Source organism: Podarcis cretensis, assembly GCF_951804945.1.
Source record: "Podarcis cretensis genome assembly, chromosome: 17".
In the NCBI taxonomy this organism is placed as follows: domain Eukaryota; kingdom Metazoa; phylum Chordata; class Lepidosauria; order Squamata; family Lacertidae; genus Podarcis; species Podarcis cretensis.
In genome coordinates, this window is record NC_137187.1 from 8495343 (window position 1) to 8514699 (window position 19357).

The window sequence follows — 19357 nt, forward strand, 5'->3', positions numbered from 1 at the left end:
GCAGTAAGACCCTGAGGCAGAATGCAGGTTCCTCTCTACAGCTTCCCCTCCTCTGCGCGATCTGATTTTTGCCTGATTTTTGCCCCTGCACTCGGGCCAGTTGGCTCTAGGGACCACACATTCGCTCAATAACACGCACAGACATTTCCCCTTACTTTTTAGGAGAAAAAAATGTGAGTGTTATAGACAGAAAAATACGGTATATTTATTAATAGCTATTATTCAAATACTGAAAAGTTGGCATGAAAACGAATGAAGTTCTGCAAAGTAAATGATCAGTCAATACCACAGGTTTGGACCTATATTAGTGTGAGCACAATTCCCCCAGAAGTTTTTTTGAACAAGACCCATTGAAATCAATGAGAGCTGCACAGATGTTCATGGTTACTCTTGTGCAACTCCATAGATTTCAATGGGCCCAGTACAGGAAAACTTCCTAAAGGATGCTCCTCAAGTTTTCTCGCCCATGGTGAGAAAGTCACACAGTTCTACCACTGCATACAATGGAAGACATTGTATGAAGCAACAACAGCTACATAAATCCTAAGAATCCTATGAATATCAAGCCAACACATTATATTTCCAGGTATGTTACCAGAATGCACCTTCAAGGAATGTCAGTCAAGTTGGACGCATTTTTGTCACTGTAAATAATTTACAATTAGTGATCCCATGTATTATATTTTCAGCAATTATTATCATCATCATCATCATCATCATCATCATTAATTTATACCCCACCCATCTGGCTGGGTTTCCCCAGCCACTCTGGGTGGCTTCCAACAAAATATTAAAATACAACAGTCCATCAAACATTAAAAGCTTCCCCAAACAGGGCTGCCTTCAGATGTCTTCTAAAAGTCTGGTAGTTGTTTTTCTCTTTGACATCTGGTGGGAGGGCGTTCCACAGGGCGGGTGCCACTACCGAGAAGGCCCTCTGCCTGCAGCAACATTTAAATTATTATTTATCACTGCAAGTAATAACTGTAATTATGTCCCACTGAAATCAACTAAGTCCCACTGATTTCAAAGAGGCTGAAGCAGGACCAACTTTATTTGGACCAGTTCCACAATGCAGGAAATTAGGAGTGCAGTTCTCTGTATGTCTTATCCCGAAATAAGTCCCCCTGTGTTCAGTGAGGATTGCCGTCTAAAGTCCAGAAGCAAGCTGCAGTCAATTATCCAGGTATCATCTGAATCCTAACACATTGGGGTAAAATCCATCTTAAGCAAATATTCATGGGGGATTTAAGAACCTGCTGAGCTCTCCGTATCTTCCGGCATCTTTAGCTCAGTTGGTAAGAGCATGGTGCTAATAACGCCAAGGTTGCAGGTTCAACTCCCATTTGGGACAGCTGTATATTCCTGCATTGAAGGGGGTTGGACAAGACAATCCTTAGGGTTCCTTCCAACCCTATGATTCTATGATATGGAATCAATGAAATCCAAGTGTACTTAAGCTTCACTTGGATCATGCCCAATGATCACAATCACAGGCTTGGGGGGGGGAGGGTATTCCCTGGGATCACTGCACTGACTTCAAAACACTCTGGTGGAATCTAGTAAAGGTAAAGGGACCCCTGACCATTAGGTCCAGTCATGACCAACTCTGGGGTTGCGCGCTCATCACGCTCTATAGGCCGAGGGAGCCGGCGTTTGTCCGCAGACAGCTTCCAGGTCATGTGGCCAGCATGACTAAGCCGCTTCTGGCGAACCAGAGCAGCACATGGAAATGCCGTTTACCTTCCCGCTGGAATGGTACCTATTTATCTACTTGCATCTTGATGCGCTTTCCAACTGCTAGGTGGGCAGGAGCAGGGACCGAGCAACGGGAGCTCACCCCGTCGTGGGGATTCGAACCACCGACCTTCTGATCGGCAAGTCCTAGGCTCTGTGGTTTAACCCAAAGCAAAAAAATAACGTTGTGAAAATGCTTTTTTTTAAAAAAAAAAAGTTTTGAAAAATATATTGAATTTGTCATAGCTCACCAGCGCCATCTAATGTCACATTTGTATAACGCACTTTACAACACACTTAAAATGTTTCATTTGCAGCTGTATAGCTGAGTCCTCTGTATAAGATCAGTAACACCAGATTTGCAGCTTGTGATTCCCTAGCCTAAATGCAGCCCGCTAGGCGTGACCTGGGGCCTGTCAAGTATTTCACCCTCCTCTCCCTTATTGCAGTCTCAGACAGGTAGCAATAACAGGTGCATCATGCCCCTACAGGAAATCCACCCACGGTGGACTCTATTTGCCTTTCTGGGGCACACACTTAGTAAAGGTCTGACAAAACATTAATAATATGGTTCTTTGGTAATTAATAAACACTAACAATGTTTGTACTCGCAGTTGTAAAATGTTAGGCTGACAAGCAGCAGTAGTTGAAGAGTCAAGGAAATTGGCAACTTTTAAAAGGGAACAGTGATCCAGCAACATGTACACCCAGAAATAAAACCCATTGGGTTCAATGGGACTTCCTTCCAGGGCACCGCGAGTCGGGTTGCAGTCTAAAAACACCAAGGGAAAGAAACCAACTTGTATATTCTGCAATCCTGCAACAGGCATATGGGAAAGGATCAGGAACACTGCCAAGTTGAAAGAAATGTGGAATACGGTTATTGCACCATATCTAATTACAGTCTGGACTTTCACAGCTTTTCCGTAAAACCCTCTCTCGTCTTTTATACAGCTTATGAGGAATCTGGTTTTTAAAGCACAGGATATTGGAAAGATCAAGGTCCAGTCAGACGTCTGGGCAGCGCTACTAGAGCTTTTTTTTTTTCTTTGCTTTTTAGCAAGCCATGTGCTTCGGAGGAAATACGATTGCCCCGCTCACCCAAGGGAAACCTCGCCCCTGGAACAGCCGAACCACGCCAACCTCGTAACGTTGCAGGGAACTTACTGGCAAGAAATGCCCGGCGACTTCCATCGGCCAAGCATCTGCTCTGCCGGGCACATTTCACGATACGAAACGCAGCGCACTGCATTCAGTTCAATGCAACCCCCTGGAAGCCTTTAACAAAAGGCTCCCTTGCTTACTGTTGTTCGGCGCTCGCCACGTGAACCTCGGAAGAGAGTGGAACAGCTGCGGGGGTGGGGAACACGCAACACGTGTGTATAAGCGTCGCGGAGCAAAGCACCCACGCCAAATGCACGGAGAGGAAAGCTCGAAGTCCTGCAAGACTCTTCCAGGAAAGCGGCGCGTCCAGGAGCAAGGAAGCGAGGGGCGCATGGCCGTTTCTGCTGGGCGAAGCGAGTCCCCGCTTCCCATGAGCTCTCTCGGCCTCGGATGGGAGCCCCCCCGAGGCCGATCACACACACACACAACACACAAACACACACACACACCCCAGGTTGCAGGGGAAAGTTTCTCGCGCTGCAAGCTCTCACGCGGCGCAAAAGGAAGCAAGCGCGCCTACCTGCTTGCGAATCAATGAACAAACGTCACTTTGGGGAGCAGCGGCGCAGAGGAAACTCCGCTTCCCCCTTTTGCGGCGCCGCAACCCGGACCCCGCAGCTGCTGGGGCTGCAAACCCAGCAATGAATGGAAGAGGCGAGGAGGAGGAGGAGGAGGATGGCGGCGGCGAGGAAGGAAACTCTTACCTCCCAGGCTCCCGGCTGCAGCGCCATCAAACCAAGCCTTCCTAGCGTGCCAAAGGGGGACCTCCCTTCTCCACCGGCTGAGCAAGGATCGCCGCCCGGGCAAAGCCGAGGGTGTGTGTGTGTGTGTTTTGTGCAAGCGAAGGAGGATTTCCCGGCTGCAGGGAGCAGCGGCAGCTCCTCTTCCTGCCGCAAAATCGCCCCTCCTCTCGCAGCCCGCCTCCCTCCCCCCTCCCCAAACATCCCGCTGCCCGGAGCAGGGAGAGATTTTTACATGCAATGCTATACATGCCGAGGGCCGCCTTTGCATTTCAGGAACTCGGACGGAGGCGCCTCGCTGCATTTCTGTTGCCATCTGAGCGTTTCCTTTTTTTTTTCCCTGCCAGGGTCTCGGTTAATCCCCTCCTCGCCTTTCTCGGCCTCGCCACAGGTGCTTCCGACCTCTCTTCACACCCAATTGGCTTTTTTTGAGTGTCACCCCGCAGGTGCACCACAGCAAGGTACAACACCCCCCCCCCACTATCATTCATTTTCTCCACCACACACACTTTCTGCAGCCCCTCTTTTCCCTTGCCCCCTTTTCTCTCTGCACCCCCTTTTTAGATTCCTTTCCCCAGCGCACCCTGTAACCCCATAACTCATCTTCCTCTGCACCCTCCTTCCCCAGTTTCCCCTCTTGAGCACCCCCCCCCCGTTTCCTCCTTGCTCAGTTTGCAAGCAACAGAACACAAGGGTTTCATTCACCCAACAACTCTTAAATAGCACTGTGAGGAGGTCTCAGGACCAAAGGAGACCTCTCCTTTTCTTTAAAATAACAGAACCATAGAATTGTAGAGTTGAAAGGGACCCTGAGGGTCATCCAATCCAATCCCCTGCGATGCAGGAATGTCAACAAAAGCATCTCTGACAGACAAGGAAGGAGAAGCCACAACCACCTGAGAGAAACAGTTCCACTGTTGAGAACAGTTCTTCCTAATGTTAAGTCCAGATCTCCTTTCTTGTAATTTCAAGAAAATTGTAGCATCCTTAATCTAGATTGGGGTTATTGAATTGGCTCCTATGCTCAGTGGTTTTCACTTTCTGAATCCTGTCCCCCAGTTTTCAGAAACGGGGAAGATACCTGCCTTCACTGGTACTGCTAAGTACTTAAAAATCCAGTAAAAAAGCTCATAAGGTGCAAATCTGCATATACCAATTTACAGACATATATACACAAATCTAAGGGCTTCCTTCTGTCATTTCTACTTTACGGTTTTCTGGCTTTCTCCCTCTGACTGAAGGGGCTTTTGAAAATCAGTAATCTCCCAGGGAGCGGTTTTCTCCAGGCGGCAGTGGAATCTTTAACATGCCCTTTGCTTTTTTAAAAATAGTTATTCATATCTGTATCCCAGGAAAGGAGGAGGAAGTGGGGAATTGGCAAAGGGGGGGGGGGGGGAGACAGCACACCTGTTCCTTCCTGAAAAAGTGGTGACTCAGGAAAAACATTCCTCACAGGGAAGGAGCAGAGGGCAGGTGGGTGAGACAGAAGCAGAAATGGACCACTTAGCCATTTTCTGTTCTGCCTCTCTACTGTACGCGTTGTAGGGCAGAGGCATGCTCAGGGGTCCAACTCTGCTCATCTGCTGCTACTGCCACTGGAGCCAGCAAGGCCTAGAGCTCAGGCTGGGGCTGAGGTGTCTTCGCTTCCCTTGCCTGGGCAACAGCTAGTGAGTCCTAGCCTCTAGCCCCTGTTGTTCCTGGTTGGGTGGCTGCCCTGCAGGCGGTAATATGAAATCTGTCTCTGCCCTCCTGGCCAATTTCTCATTGCCATTTCTGGGGCACTGGCTTTGTAGGCGGCCCATAAAGGCGGTCCAGTCGTGACCGACTCTGGGGTTGTGGCACTCATCTCACTCTATAGGCCGAAGGAGCTGGCGTTTGTCCGCAGACAGCTTCCGGGTCATGTGGCCAGCATCACTAAGCCGCTTCTGTCGAACCAGAGCAGTGCACGGAAACACCATTTACCTTCCCACCAGAGCGATACCTATTTATCTACTTGCACTTTGACGTGCTTTCGAACTGCTAGGTTGGCAGGAGCAGGGACCGAGCAACGGGAGCTCACCCCGTTGCGGGGATTCGAACCGCCGACCTTCTGATCGGCAAGTCCTAGGCTCTGTGGTTTAACCAACAGCGCCACCCACATCCCATAAGGTGGCCCATAGCAGCAGCCATTTCACCCCCATAAAAATTCAGTGCTCTGAAAAAGACTTGCTCAGGGACGAAGACTGCAAAACGGCAGGGCAGTATCCGCACACAATGGATGCTGTTCTTCTCTCACACTTGACACCCACCGTTCCTGTGGGCATATCCAAGATATGACACAAAGCCCTGCCTTCCTCCCCATTCTCCATGGGAAATCAAATCATAAAATACAAAAGCACACAAACAGCCGACCCAAACACCATTTGAATCCAAAGTTGTGAAGGACAACCTGGCATGCTGTTTTTTTCAGCATCCCTTTGTCAACTCTCCCTCTTTGTCTACCTCCACCAATGCAATAAGCACACAATGTTTCTCAAACTTGGGTCGCCAGATGTTGTTGTACTACAACCCCCATCATCCCTGACTGCTGGTCCTGTTAGCTAGGGATGATGGGAGTTGTAGTCCTACAACAGCTGGAGGGACCTAACATTTCTTTCAAGAGTCCCCCCTCACACATACATCTTTTTTTACACCACTGATGCAAAGATAGCACTTTATTAAATGGAGGAATCTTTGTAGCCTTATATGAAAACATGCAGTTGCAAGGAAATCTATGTTTTGTCATTATTATTTAAAATTTCAATTGCAGCTGTAACTATGAACACCCTATAAACCTATGTTGTTGTTTAGTCATTTAGTCGTGTCCAACTCTTCGTAGAGGACAGGAGTGCCTGGCGTGCTCTGGTCCATGGGGTCACAAAGAGTCGGACACGACTAAACGACTCAACAACAACAACAACAACAACAACAACTCTTTGTGACCCCATGGACCAGAGCACACCAGGCACCCTTGTCCTCCACTGCCTCCCGCAGTTTGGTCAAACTCATGCTGATAGCTTTGAGAACACTGTCCAACTATCCTGTCCTCTGTCGTCCCCTTCTCCTTGTGCCCTCCATCTTTCCCAACATCAGGGTCTTTTCCAGGAAGTCTTCTCTTCTCATGAGGTGACCAAAGTATTGGAGTCTCAGCTTCAGGATCTGTCCTTCCAGTGAGCACTCAGGGCTGATTTCCTTCAGAATGGAGAGGTTTGATCTTCTTGCAGTCCATGGGACTCTCAAGAGTCTCCTCCAGCACCATAATTCAAAAACATCGATTCTTCGGCGATCAGCCTTCTTTATGGTCCAGCTCTCACTTCCATACATCACTACTGGGAAAACCATGGCTTTAACTATACAGACCTTTGTTGGTAAGGCGATGTTTCTGCTTTTTAAGATGCTGTCTAGGTATAAACCCATACCTTCTCCCTTCGGAGCAGTATCCTTCATTAGTTATCCTTGAAAACAGGCAGTACTGTAGTTTTCACAGTTAGAAATCTATGTCATTGTATGTATGTACTCACCCAGTATTTCCTTAGAAATTTAGCAGGAAGGAAAGGGGCACGTCAGCAGCAAGAGGAGAGAGTCTGCTTGTTTTAGCAAAACCTAAAAATAAAATATTCTGATTCATATGCCGTTTTTCAGGGAGACGCAACAACCCCATGGGATCAGAGAACAGAATACCTTGTTTTTGTACTTTGTTATCTGGAAGGGCAAATTTTGGAAGCAATTGCAAATGAGTAAGATGAAAGAACAAGGTGGGGGGAAAGTAAATGTGAATGTAGCTGCCAGCTGCCTCTTCAGACTACAGATTTAAATGAGTTTTGAGTGAGTTCAACAGGCTTTGCTTCAAACCAAGTACTCCTGGGTGGAGATGGGGGAGGGATTTGATTTTGTTTGTATTTTAAAGACTACCTATTTTGTACTCATCAAACCAATACGCGAATGGAACACAGCTATCCTATGAAATTCACGCTTCTCTGAATGTTGCGTTGCACTTCTTCAACCAATGTGTACACAGGGGAAATTTGTCTTAGGGGGAATTGTGCATTAAAATGCATACATTAGTTCAAATAACATGAAAAAATTATATTAGAGAGAAGAGCTTGCAAAAATCTGCATGGGAGCCCAAACTGCATACAACATGTTAGGAAAAAGTTGCAATAAATTGCTGATGAATTTTCATGACATTTTCTTTTTAAGTGCTGCAGAAAAATGGAGAACTGAATTTAAGACAGGAAAATTGAGAAACTGAAATGAACCGATTCATCCATGCCTTCTTCTAGGAACTGCTAGTGCATCATTACAAATAAAGTCGGTTAATGAAGTAATTAAAAGCTCTGTGAGCTCACAGTACCTGCCCTTAGAGAAGGCAGCCCCCTGTTTCTTTGCATTTGCTGATCTGAGCTTGCCTCATTCCTGATACAGAAGTGTAGCAGAATTACCTGCCCTCCAAGGTGTCTCCCTTTGAGATGATGCATGAATCACTTCTGTGAGCTTCCTTCCTTCTAGTTAGGGGGAATTGCACAAAATGGGGGCTTGCCCTAGAGTAATTCTCACTTTTGGAAGCTGTGGCTGGATGGTTACATGGGAGTCGGTTGAAGTTAAATCTTTTGAAGACAGAGGTCCTTTGGCTGGGTCACGATGATATGGGATTGGGGGGCCAACTCCCATCTCTTGCGGGGGCGCAATTAGTGGCAGCGCTGTCCATTAAGAGTTTGGGTGTAATCTTCGACACCTCCCTTTCTGTGGAGGCGCAGGTTGCAGCTATAACAAAGGCGGCATTTTTTCATCTTCGCCAAGCTAAGCAGTTGGCTGCTTACCTCTCTCGCCCTGACCAAGCCACTGTGATCCACATGATGGTCACCTCCAAGCTTGATTATTGTAACTCACTTTACGTGGGACTGCCCTTGAGACTGACCCAGAAACTCCAGCGGGTGCAGAATACCGCGGCGAGACTCCTTACAGGGTCCTTGGCACAGGATCACATTCACCCAGTGCTATACCAGCTGCACTGGCTCCCGGTGGAGTACAGGATCAGGTTTAAGGTGCTGGTTTTAACCTTTAAAGCCCTAAATGGCCTAGGACGCTCGTACCTATGGGACCACCTTTCCTGGTATGTCCCATGGAGGACCTTACGGTCTTCGAATAAAAACATCTTGGAGATCCTGGGCCACAGGGAGGTTAGGCTGGCCTCAACCAGAGCCAGGACTTTTTTGGCCATGGCCCCGATCTGGTGGAATGTACTGTCACAAGAGACTAGGGCCCTGCGGGACTTGACACCTTTCCACAGGACCTGCAAGACAGAGCTGTTCTACCATGCCTTTGGCCAAAGCACAGTCTGACCCCACCCCCTCCTTCTGTAATCCTCACAGAACTCTAACCCAATGGTTGCCATTAATTTGATTCTGATTTGATTTTAGAATGTATTTTAATTAACTGACTGTGTGATTTTATGTACGCTGTGCTATTTTTACTTGTTGTTAGCCACTCTGAGCCCAGCTTTGGCCGGGGAGGGCGGGATACAAATATTATTATTATTATTATTATTATTATTATTATTATGCACACTCTAAAAATGTAAAGCCTTTGTGGGAGGTAGGAACAAAGTGTGCCTTCAATTTCACTCAAGGAAAATAAAAAGAATGTGACTCAGCTCTCGAAACTTTGGGAAACAGTCTTTTAGGGATATGTATCATCATGACACAGTTACAATTCCCGGAAATTTTTTGGGAGTGAGCCAAGAGTGTCAAGTGGTTCCAACCTGTTTATTTGTTGTGTAGGAGCTGGGACCTCTGGCAGAGTTCTCTGCCTCTTAACAAAGCTACCATTCCCCTGGCACTCTGGGTGAAGCCATGACAATTAAACCCCACTAACTTCGAGAATCAATATTTGAAGTCTCTTTAATGCCTACCTCCCCACACCACCCTTTATTATTTGGTTTTTGTGGCTGCCACTGTGATGGTGTAACAACGACGGCAAATCTTCCCCATCTCTCTCACTGAAAGGATGCTGAAATAGAAATATCACATCTTGCCTTTTTGCCTTTAGTTCTCCAGATAAATTGTTGAACCACTGGGCACAATAACACTACTGTGTCATTAAGACATGGGAATCTTTTATTTACTAGATTCCTGACAAAACCTTCCAATGGCTTCTGAATCTACTCCAACAAAGGTAATTCTCCAGTTACACGCTAGCTCAACAGTGGCCAATCAATTAATCACTCTAGCCTTTCTTTAACATCTGTGTGCAGAAAGCTTTATGAATATTAAATAGCTCATCTCCATGGAACCCTTTATCAAGACAGGGCAAAATAAATTGTATGGATTGAATCCCAGCGTTGTTGTTGCTGAAGTACTTTCGTGACTTATACTATTAATATGAATAACAAATGGATTTTATGTCCTTCTTGGTGTATGTTGTTGTTAAGATATTACTCATGGCTTTTAACAAGTGTCTCAAAGCGACCTGCAGAGATTTCTTTATATATAAAAAAATAGGAACCAAAAGCTTGCTAAACAATTGAAAATTCTGAGGAAAAGCTGAGCTTCACAAACACCCCTTGTCCTCCGCCTAACCCTCAGTTCACTAAGCCATCAATCAGAAGCGGTGGGGTTTAATAAGCGTGTTGAACTTGTTTTTGAGTCCAAGCCGCTACCCAGTCATTGGAGTTCACTGGGTGATCTTGGTCAGCCTCACAGGTACTTCACAGGATTATTGTGACAATAAAAGGGATTGTTGGAATTCTGGGTTGCTGGAATTTGGGCAGGCCTTCAGCATGGGACAGGGACGTGGGTGGTGCTGTGGTCTAAACCACAGAGCCTCTTGGGCTTACCGATCAGAAGGTCGGCGGTTCGAATCTCCACAACGGGGTGAGGTCCCATTGCTCAGTCCCAGCTCCTGCCAACCTAGCAGTTCGAAAGCACATCAAAGTGCAAGTAGATAAATAGGTACCGCTCCGGCGGGAAGGTAAAGGGTGTTTCCGTGCGCTGCTCTGGTATCGGTGTTCCGTTGCGGCAGAAGCAGCTTAGTCATGCTGGCCACATGACCCGGAAAAACTGTGGACAAACGCCGGCTCCCTTGGCCTGTAAAGCAAGATGAGTGCCGCAACCCCAGAGTCGTCTGCAACTGGACTTAACTGTCAGCGGTCCTTTACCTTTATCTTCACCTTTCAGCATTGGACAGTCAGTGGAAATGGGCACATGTGTATTGTTTGGACTGGCAGAAAGCTAGGCTGTCTTTGGGTGGTAAGGAATAAGATAAGACATTATTACGTACATGACATACCACTTGCCAAAACTGAGGAAAGGCCACAGCTCAGTGACCGAGCATTTGAGTTGCATGCAGAAGGTCCCAGGATATTACTAGCCCAAAAATGGAAAGACAACAATATACCAACTAAAGAAGAATGGCAAGAAAAACTGATGGACTATGCGGAAATAGTGAAGCTAACTGGGGAAATTTAGAGAAAAGACAATAGAGAATTCAAAAAAGACTGGGAACCATTTATGTTGTACTTACAGAAAAAATGTAAAGTAGTGAACTCACTAGTAGGGTTTGAGTACACACAATTAACAAAACGAACATAGAGATTAAGATGTAAAAATTGGGAAATAATAACGTGTAAGAGGCAATTTGAAAACAATTATGGTTCAAAAAGAATAAGAATAGAACAATATTTAATCTAAAGAATGTAATAAAGGTAAAGGGACCCCTGACCATCAGGTCCAGTCGTTAGTCATTAGGCCGACTCTGGGGTTGCGGCGCTCATCTCGCTTTATTGGCCGAGGGAGCCGGCGTTTGTCTGCAGACAGCTTCCAGGTCATGTGGTCAGCATGACTAAGCCGCTTCTGGCAAACCAGAGTAGCGCACGGAAACGCCGTTTACCTTCTTGCTGATCAGAAGGTTGGCGGTTCGAATCCCCGCGATGGGGTGAGCTCCCGTTGCTCGGTCCCAGCTCCTGCCAACCTAGCAGTTCGAAAGCACCTCAAAGTGCAAGTAGATAAACAGGTACCGCTCTGGCGGGAAAGTAAACAGCGTTTCCGTGCGCTGCTCTGGTTCGCCAGAAGCGGCTTAGTCATGCTGGCCACATGACCCGGAAGCTGTACGCCGGCTCCCTCGGCCAATAAAGCGAGATGAGCGCTGCAACCCCAGAGTCGGCCACGACTGGACCTAATGGTCAGGCGTCCCTTTACCTTTAATAAAGGTATTACCCAAGTGTGGACTTTGGGGAGCTTTTCTAGAGACACTTCCATTTCCTGAGATCACGGATTTAGGCAGCTGTGGTCCAGCAGACCTCTTTCTCCATCCTCACCCCAACATTGATTCTTTGCTATTTATTTGGGAAGTGGCTGGTTGCAGCAGGGGCTTGTCCACAGTGGAGGGCTGGCCATGGAACTCTCTCTATCCAAGGTTTAGGTTGAGGGAGGAAGTTAAAGCCTTCTTATTTTGCCAAACCCATGGCACTGTTAAAATCACTGACTCAAAGCCACTTTTCTGCTGACTCTGCTGTGTTGGGTTTTAAATGATTCAGCTGCATTGTTATGACAATGTTCTCATGATTTTTTCTGTAAACCACCTTAAGTAAAATGCTTTCTGTCTAGTGTGGTGCAGTGGTTATAGTGTCAGATTTAGACGGGGGAAACCTGGGTTCAAATCCAGCCACAACAACTCTGTCTCTCAGCCTAGCCTACTTTTCAAGAACAATTGTGGCACCTTAATGACGAACAATGTCAATATGGCATGTAAGATTCCATGGACCAAAGTCTCCTTCATCAGGAGCATGATGTGAAGTCCTAAACTATCAGCAGTTTGTACCCAAGTGGTTGAGGGAATGAAGAAGATTGAGGTCGGAGGGAAAGATAATGTAAAAAATGAGCAGACAGCTATAGATACTTAAAATCAAAATGGTTACAGTGACAAGTGACTAACCAGTGCTGACAATAATACAAATATTGATAAGATCATGAACAAACCTGAGATCACACAAGACCAGGGTCTTTTTCCCAGCCGGAACTCAGATGGGCGCTAAGACTATTTTATTCTGAAGATAAAAGTGGGGCATGTATGCCACATTGATTTTGTTAGAGAAAATGCAAGGTGTTGTTTGCTGTTGTTATTTACAGTGGTACCTCGGGTTACAGACGCTTCAGGTTACAGACGCTTCAGGTTACAGACTCCGCTAACCCAGAAATAGTACCTTGGGTTAAGAACTTTGCTTCAGAATGAGAACAGAAATTGGGCAGTGGCGGCGCGGCGGCAGCGGGAGGCCCCATTAGCTAAAGTGGTACCTCAGGTTAAGAACAATTTCAGGTTAAGAACAGACCTCCAGAATGAATTATGTTCTTAACCCAAGATACCACTGTATTTGACTTGTTACCCAAAAGTCTTGAAGCAACCTACGATTAAGTGTGTGCGCACACGCACAAAAATGACACTTTTTATAATGTTACTATTACTGAATATATAACATTACTGAGTATTACTGAATGAATATAATATAAATGTAGTATTACTGAATGAATAACGTCAACTTGGTGTAACCCATCCATTCTAGGAATCAAAAGAGTTTTGATGGTGGCTTCTTTATCTTGAAAGGGGCTAAAAGGAAGCCATCCCCCTTCTTCTTAATGCCTCAACAGTCTCCACACAGATTCTTTCAAAGAATCGCCAAGCTGACCAGGAGCCAGATCTGGGCACTGGGGCACAGACAGACCCCTGCTTTTACATACACATACCCCAGGGACAGTACTTGCTAAGAAATCCTTGGAGAATAGGTCTTTTGACCGAATGTGTAGATTTTGTTTTTGAAGGCTGTGGCGATGCCTGGAGAAGGGGACCACGGGCCTTGTGACACGGCTGATTAACAAATGGGCTTTGTCCTGTGTCGCTACCAGGACACCTGCAGCTGCGCCATCATGCCTCTCACAATAGGAGGGCTTTGTTAGAAGGCCGGCCTCCAAAGGATGGAGCAAAGGAGCGTAAAAAGGGAAAGTATTCCCCCCATTAAGTCACTGAGTCTCCCCCAAATAGAGCTGTGTCATATAAAAACGCTTGTCTTCGTGTGTTAACTTGGAAGGGCCTGGAGGGCTGGATCATAAACAGATGAGCCTTTTTGTGCCGCATTTTCCCTTTTTGAAAAGAACTGGCCATTTTGCAAATCCCAATTATTGTCATTTGCTTCAGACAGCATTCCTGATCACAGCTGGCAAAAAGCCCACAAACAGAATGGCACGGGACTGGTGCCTAGGATAAAATATGTCTTCAAAAATGAGGGGACAATGCTGCTTTTGTCTAGTGCTCAGCGACAATGGCAACTGGCTGCTTTCTGCTGCTGTTATTGGGTGTGTGTGATGCTCTGTGTAAATGTGCTTAGGTTGTAATGTATTTTTACTTACATGTGTGTTTTAAATTTGTTGCTAGTGACTTGGAGCAATGGACAAGTTTGATACTAATTTTTAATCGCCGTGGTTTAGAAACCAAGATTCCAGAGTCCTCTAACAGAATTTAGCATAACATTTAATTATGTACCATTTAATATTTAATCATATTAAAGAAATTAATGTTGCAGTCCTGTGCCATTTTCTTGCAGGGGAGGCAAGAAGCTGCACTGAGTTCAGTAGGACTTCCTTCCAGGTAAACATCAGATTGTCTTAATACAGTGTCTTGTCTGGGAGGGGGCACCCCATGGCTTCACAATCTAGATTAACCTTCCTCAATGTGCTGGGCCTGGGGGTAAACCCGAGCAACGTGGTCCAGGTCCGGTCCCGAATCCAAGGATTCCGTGAGGTGTCAATCCGACAGGGCCAAGGCAGGTCACAAGGCAGAAACCAGGCTAGGTCAGGCACAGGGTCACAGGCAGGTTCTAGCAAACAGCAATGTTGCTCCCGCAACCTGGAGCGGGTGTCCGACAGCCCCCGGTCCTGATCCCCTGGTGACTCACCTCCCTGTCTCGCCCGAAGGAGAGCACTCCTCCTGCAAGTACTCAGGTCTCTCCTTCTCTCAGACCTTAGCCTCTGCAGCTCAGGAGACGTTGGTGGGTTACTAGACCCAGAGGCTGCCTCAGCTTCTCCTGGCCCAACTAGCAGTGGAGCAGCTGTAAGTGATTGCCCAGCCGAAGGCAACGAGGTAATCCCCGCATCTGGAGCCAGGGCAGGCTTAGGCCCCTGACTCGGCCCAGCTGGTCCTTGTTGCAGGGGAACCTGTGCAGACTGGGGCTCTTCAGAATCAGTCCCCAGACTTGGTTCCGATGCCGCCTGAGGCAGAGGATCCGGTGCGGACTGAGACTCCTCTGGTTCCGAGTCCGAGTCCCAGGTCATCACACGCAACCTGGTGCCCACCAGACAGAGGCGCCAGCTTGCAAGGGCGATGGGTGTGTGTGACATCACGCACATGATGTCAGGATGTTGGGAGGAGCTGGGGACGGAGCCGAACATGGAGGCCACGTGGTTTCAATGGCCGGCAGCTCCTCTTCCATCTCCTCCTGACTTCGCCACAGGTGGGAGGCTGGTTTGACTCTCCTTCCCTCTGCGGCAGCAGGAGGAGCCGAAGGAGCCAGCAACTGGAGCTGCGCCATGTTTGGCTCCGTGCTTCGCCTCTGAGCTTTTGGGGCATTGGGGACTCAGCCCCCACCCCAAAAATATTGGGCTTGACCCCCAGGAGCTGGAGTTTCTGCCACCAGATGTTTTGGACAACACGTATCATCAGCCCCAAGCAGCACGGCTGTGCTTAGTGGGGCCGATAGGAGTTTTAGTCTAAAATATCTGGAGATCACTAGTGTGCTGGTCCCGGGGGGGTTACCGTGCGGCGAGGGCCGAGTCCAGTCCGAGGTCGAGGGTGGGGTATGGAGGCCGTCCATCAAGGCTGAAGAGGGGTTCCAAGGCAGGGAGTAGGGTGAGGTCAGGAACACTGGCAGAGGAGCAGGACAGGGTGCTGGCCAGAACAGGTTACCAACAATGTTGCTCCCGCAACCTGGGACTGGGGCTGGCTGGCTTTTATCTGCCCCCAGGCATAGGGCGGCCCCGGTGCACAGGTGACTTGCCTCTCCTGGCCTGGAGGCGAGCACTCCTCCTGCGGGAACTTAGTTCCCTCCGCCTCTCTGCCCTGAGCCTCTGCAGCTCAGGAGAGGCTGGAGGGTTACCGGACCCAGAGGCAACCTCAGCTTCCCCTGACGGGGCTGAGAGTGGAGCACCTGCAGGCAATGGGTCCTCCATCACCTCAGGGGTCAGAGCAGCTTCAGCTGATGCCTGCACCTGAGGATCCAGCACAGGTGAGGACCCTTCAGGCTCAGGCTCCAGCCCCGGCTCAGCTGGTTCTGGAGGCGGGGACTCCTGTGCAGGCTGGGATTCCTCAGGTTCAGCCTCTGAGTCCGAATCCCAGGCCATCACAACTAGGTTGGGAAAGATTGGCCTTGGGCTGCATCCAAGTTACTATAGAGGCTGCTGGATTTCCTCCTGTGTTCTGGCTTCGCAAAGAGAGGAATCCTACCTTCTCGACTAGTAATCATTACACAGTAGGCCTGTTGAATAAATGGTTACTTAGGATGTGTGCACAATTTACTTTTAAAGCGCATTAGAAGCACATTTCCCCCCTCAAAGAATTCTGGCCACTGCAATTTCCCCCTCACAGAGTTTCAATTCCAGGCAACCCTCAACAAACCATAGTGCCCAGAATTCTTTGAGGAAAATGGTGTGCTCTGAATACGCGCTAAAGGCATAGTGTGTAGGCAGCTATATGAGTTCAGACAATATTTTTGTCAGTACATGAAGGTAACTGAAGTTACAGGATCCAATTCTGGCATCATTGGCTGGTTTTATTTACTTTTGCGGATTAAGCATTATTCCATTTATCCAGAACAAAGAACCATCAAGCACTTTTGTTGACGACAGAGATGCAGATGCAGTAGAAATGTTTTTTGGGGGTTTTTTGTTCTTGGCCATCAACACCAAGACCAAGGGACAAGTATGTGTACCTACCTGGGTGGTGCTGATTATTTCAACAAAGATCTCTTTATTCGAGCCAGATTACTATAACCTGCCAGCAACAGAGGTTTGGGTTGTCAGATAAGCACTTCTGTGCCTCTTTGTGACATTGGTGCCACATTCTGGATCCTAATTACTTCCACTGCAAAGGCAAAGTACTAGACAACAATTTACTCTCCGGTAGTCAATTTAGGATTTTCAGTGAACATATAATTTTAGAAAAATACTTACTTGCATATAAAATCGGATATTCAACATGAGGATTTTGTGGACCTCTCAAAAAGCAGAATTTAAATTGTGGGGTAGTAGCAGTGGATGAGATTGTTGATCATAGCTGGGTGCTTAACTCTGTGAAAATTTGCTGTAAGATAATCAGATTTCTCTGGTCCTCCTAAGGTCAGATTAATACACACAGTTTCCAAAGGCGAAGCAGAACAGAACATTTTAAACTACCAGGACATACAATATCTAAAACTAATACTGTATAATAATTCAAGATAATCCTTGTAAGATCATACCAAGAATTCATCTAGTCCATCATTTTCAGTTTCTAGCTGTGCTCTGGCAGATATCTTGGGCAGTTTGTAACAAGGATATGAAGGCAAAGGTTATCCTCTGCTTGCCCCATGTGATTTTTAGAAGTACAGGGCTTTTGAACTTGGGATGTACAGATCAGTCTGTTTTCAGTCTGTGCCACATAAGTCCATTTGGTGATATTTTTGCATTAAGAACAAATGGCAGATTAATGGACCATATGGGAAACTGTATTTAACTACATGCTTTAATAAGGGACACGGGTGGTGCTGTGGGTTAAACCACAGAGCCTAGGACTTGCCGATCAGAAGGTCGGCAATTCAAATCCCCATGACAGGGTGAGCTCCCATTGCTCGGTCCCTGCTCCTGCCAACCTAGCAGTTCCAAAGCACACAGGCAAAGCTCCCTCAGGCAATAAAGCGAGATGAGCGCCGCAACCCCAGTGTCGGTCACGACTGGACCTAATGGTCAGGGGTCCCCTTTACCCTTTACCCTTACATGCTTAAATATGTATTTTATCACAAAATATGTACTTAAATACTATTTTATGTTTCGGTGTATGCATTTCTAAATCTATTTTATCCTAAAATGCACATTTTAGTGCATTTTGGTACATCTTTTAGCTGAGAACTGTATTGCAAAATTTGCAGAAGAGCAAAATTCTAAGCCTAATTGCATTCCAGCCCATGTATAAATCTGGAAGGTGCTATATCAGGTCGCTTCTCTTTAAAATGTGGACCTCAGAAAATTCTTCTCAATCTGTATTCTGAACACAGATGTTCCCTTCAGCTCTCAAGGCTAATAACTGCAGATACATTTATCCCCCATTAATTTGCCTAATCCTTTTAAAACGGCGTCTAAACTAGAAGCCGTCACCAACTTACTAATGAATTTTACTAAGTTCATTACGCATTGCATGAACCAATGCTTACAGTGCAGCCTCCTAATTAGATGTTGTAAATATTTCCACAAAATAGGGTGGTATCTCCTCCTCACATCTGCCATCGCATCCTTGTGTGGCTGGACTTGTCCTTAGGGGGCGAACATGCAGGGCACTGTGGCTCAACGTTGCAGTGGAAGATTTTGTACTGAAAGCTGTCTTTCCAGTAAGCTTATCTTGCTGTTCCTTCTTTTTGGGGAACTCCCTGTTAAGCTTTGAAGGAACCTCAGGATTCCCCAAACTGCCTGCAGACTGTCTCGCCGGAGTGGTACATGCTCTGGTTATCTCCCGCTCGGACTACTGCAATGCGCTCTACGTGGGGCTACCTTTGAAGGTGACCCGGAAACTACAACTAATCCAGAATGCGGCAGCTAGACTGGTGACTGGGAGCGGCCGCCGAGACCATATAACACCGGTCTTGAAAGACCTACATTGGCTCCCAGTACGTTTCCGAGCACAATTCAAAGTGTTGGTGCTGACCTTTAAAGCCCTAAATGGCCTCGGTCCAGTATACCTGAAGGAGCGTCTCCTCCCCCATCGGTCTGCCCGGACACTGAGGTCCAGCTCCGAGGGCCTTCTGGCGGTTCCCTCACTGCGAGAGGCCAAGTTGCAGGGAACCAGGCAGAGGGCCTTCTCGGTGGTGGCGCCCGCCCTGTGGAATGCCCTCCCATCGGATGTCAAGGCGATGGACAACTACCTGACATTCAGAAAACATCTGAAGGCAGCCCTGTTCAGGGAAGTTTTTAATATGTGACATTTTAGTGTATTTTTCATCTCTGTTGGAAGCCGCCCAGAGTGGCTGGGGAAACCCAGCCAGATGGGCGGGGTACAAATAATAAATTATTATTATTATTATTATTATTATTATTATTATTATTATTATTATTATTATTAAATTATTAAACTCATTTTAAAGACCACCGTTGCTGAGGTAGAACTGTATATTTGTTTCCAGGGCAAAGCCGTATGTTACTTGTATATTGTTATTGATTTTTTTTGGGGGGGGGACTCCCCTAAACCCTACAAATTAATAAATGGTAGGATTTTGATTGTTTGGGGTGTGAAGGGAGAAATACAGACTGCAGAGGAATTCCTGGACTAGCCTATGTAAAATGACCTGGCCAAACTAGGACCATTAAGAAACAAGACAAGGTGAGCCATTGGCAATGCAAGAGAACTGTCCTTCCTCCTTGCCCAGAGGTGTGAACAGAGACAGGGGTATTGGAAGGTTACCCAGGGTAATT

At 46.9% G+C, this 19357-nt stretch overlaps 1 protein-coding gene across 3 annotated transcripts in view; it reads right to left on the reverse strand.

The window, feature by feature from the left end:
• Positions 1-19357, reverse strand: part of PRAG1 (PEAK1 related, kinase-activating pseudokinase 1) — an 82299-nt gene that overhangs the window by 51115 nt on the left and 11827 nt on the right. Inside the window, exon 1 of one of the 3 annotated variants that reach the window (XM_079959156.1) lies at positions 3606-3788. The exons of 1 other annotated variant lie outside the window; for it this stretch is intronic. The gene's annotated coding sequence lies outside the window, so the exon portion shown is untranslated. Of the gene's footprint in view, positions 1-3421; positions 3527-3605; positions 3789-19357 lie in introns of those variants that run through there. One more of the 3 variants, XM_079959157.1, reaches the window with a different exon arrangement.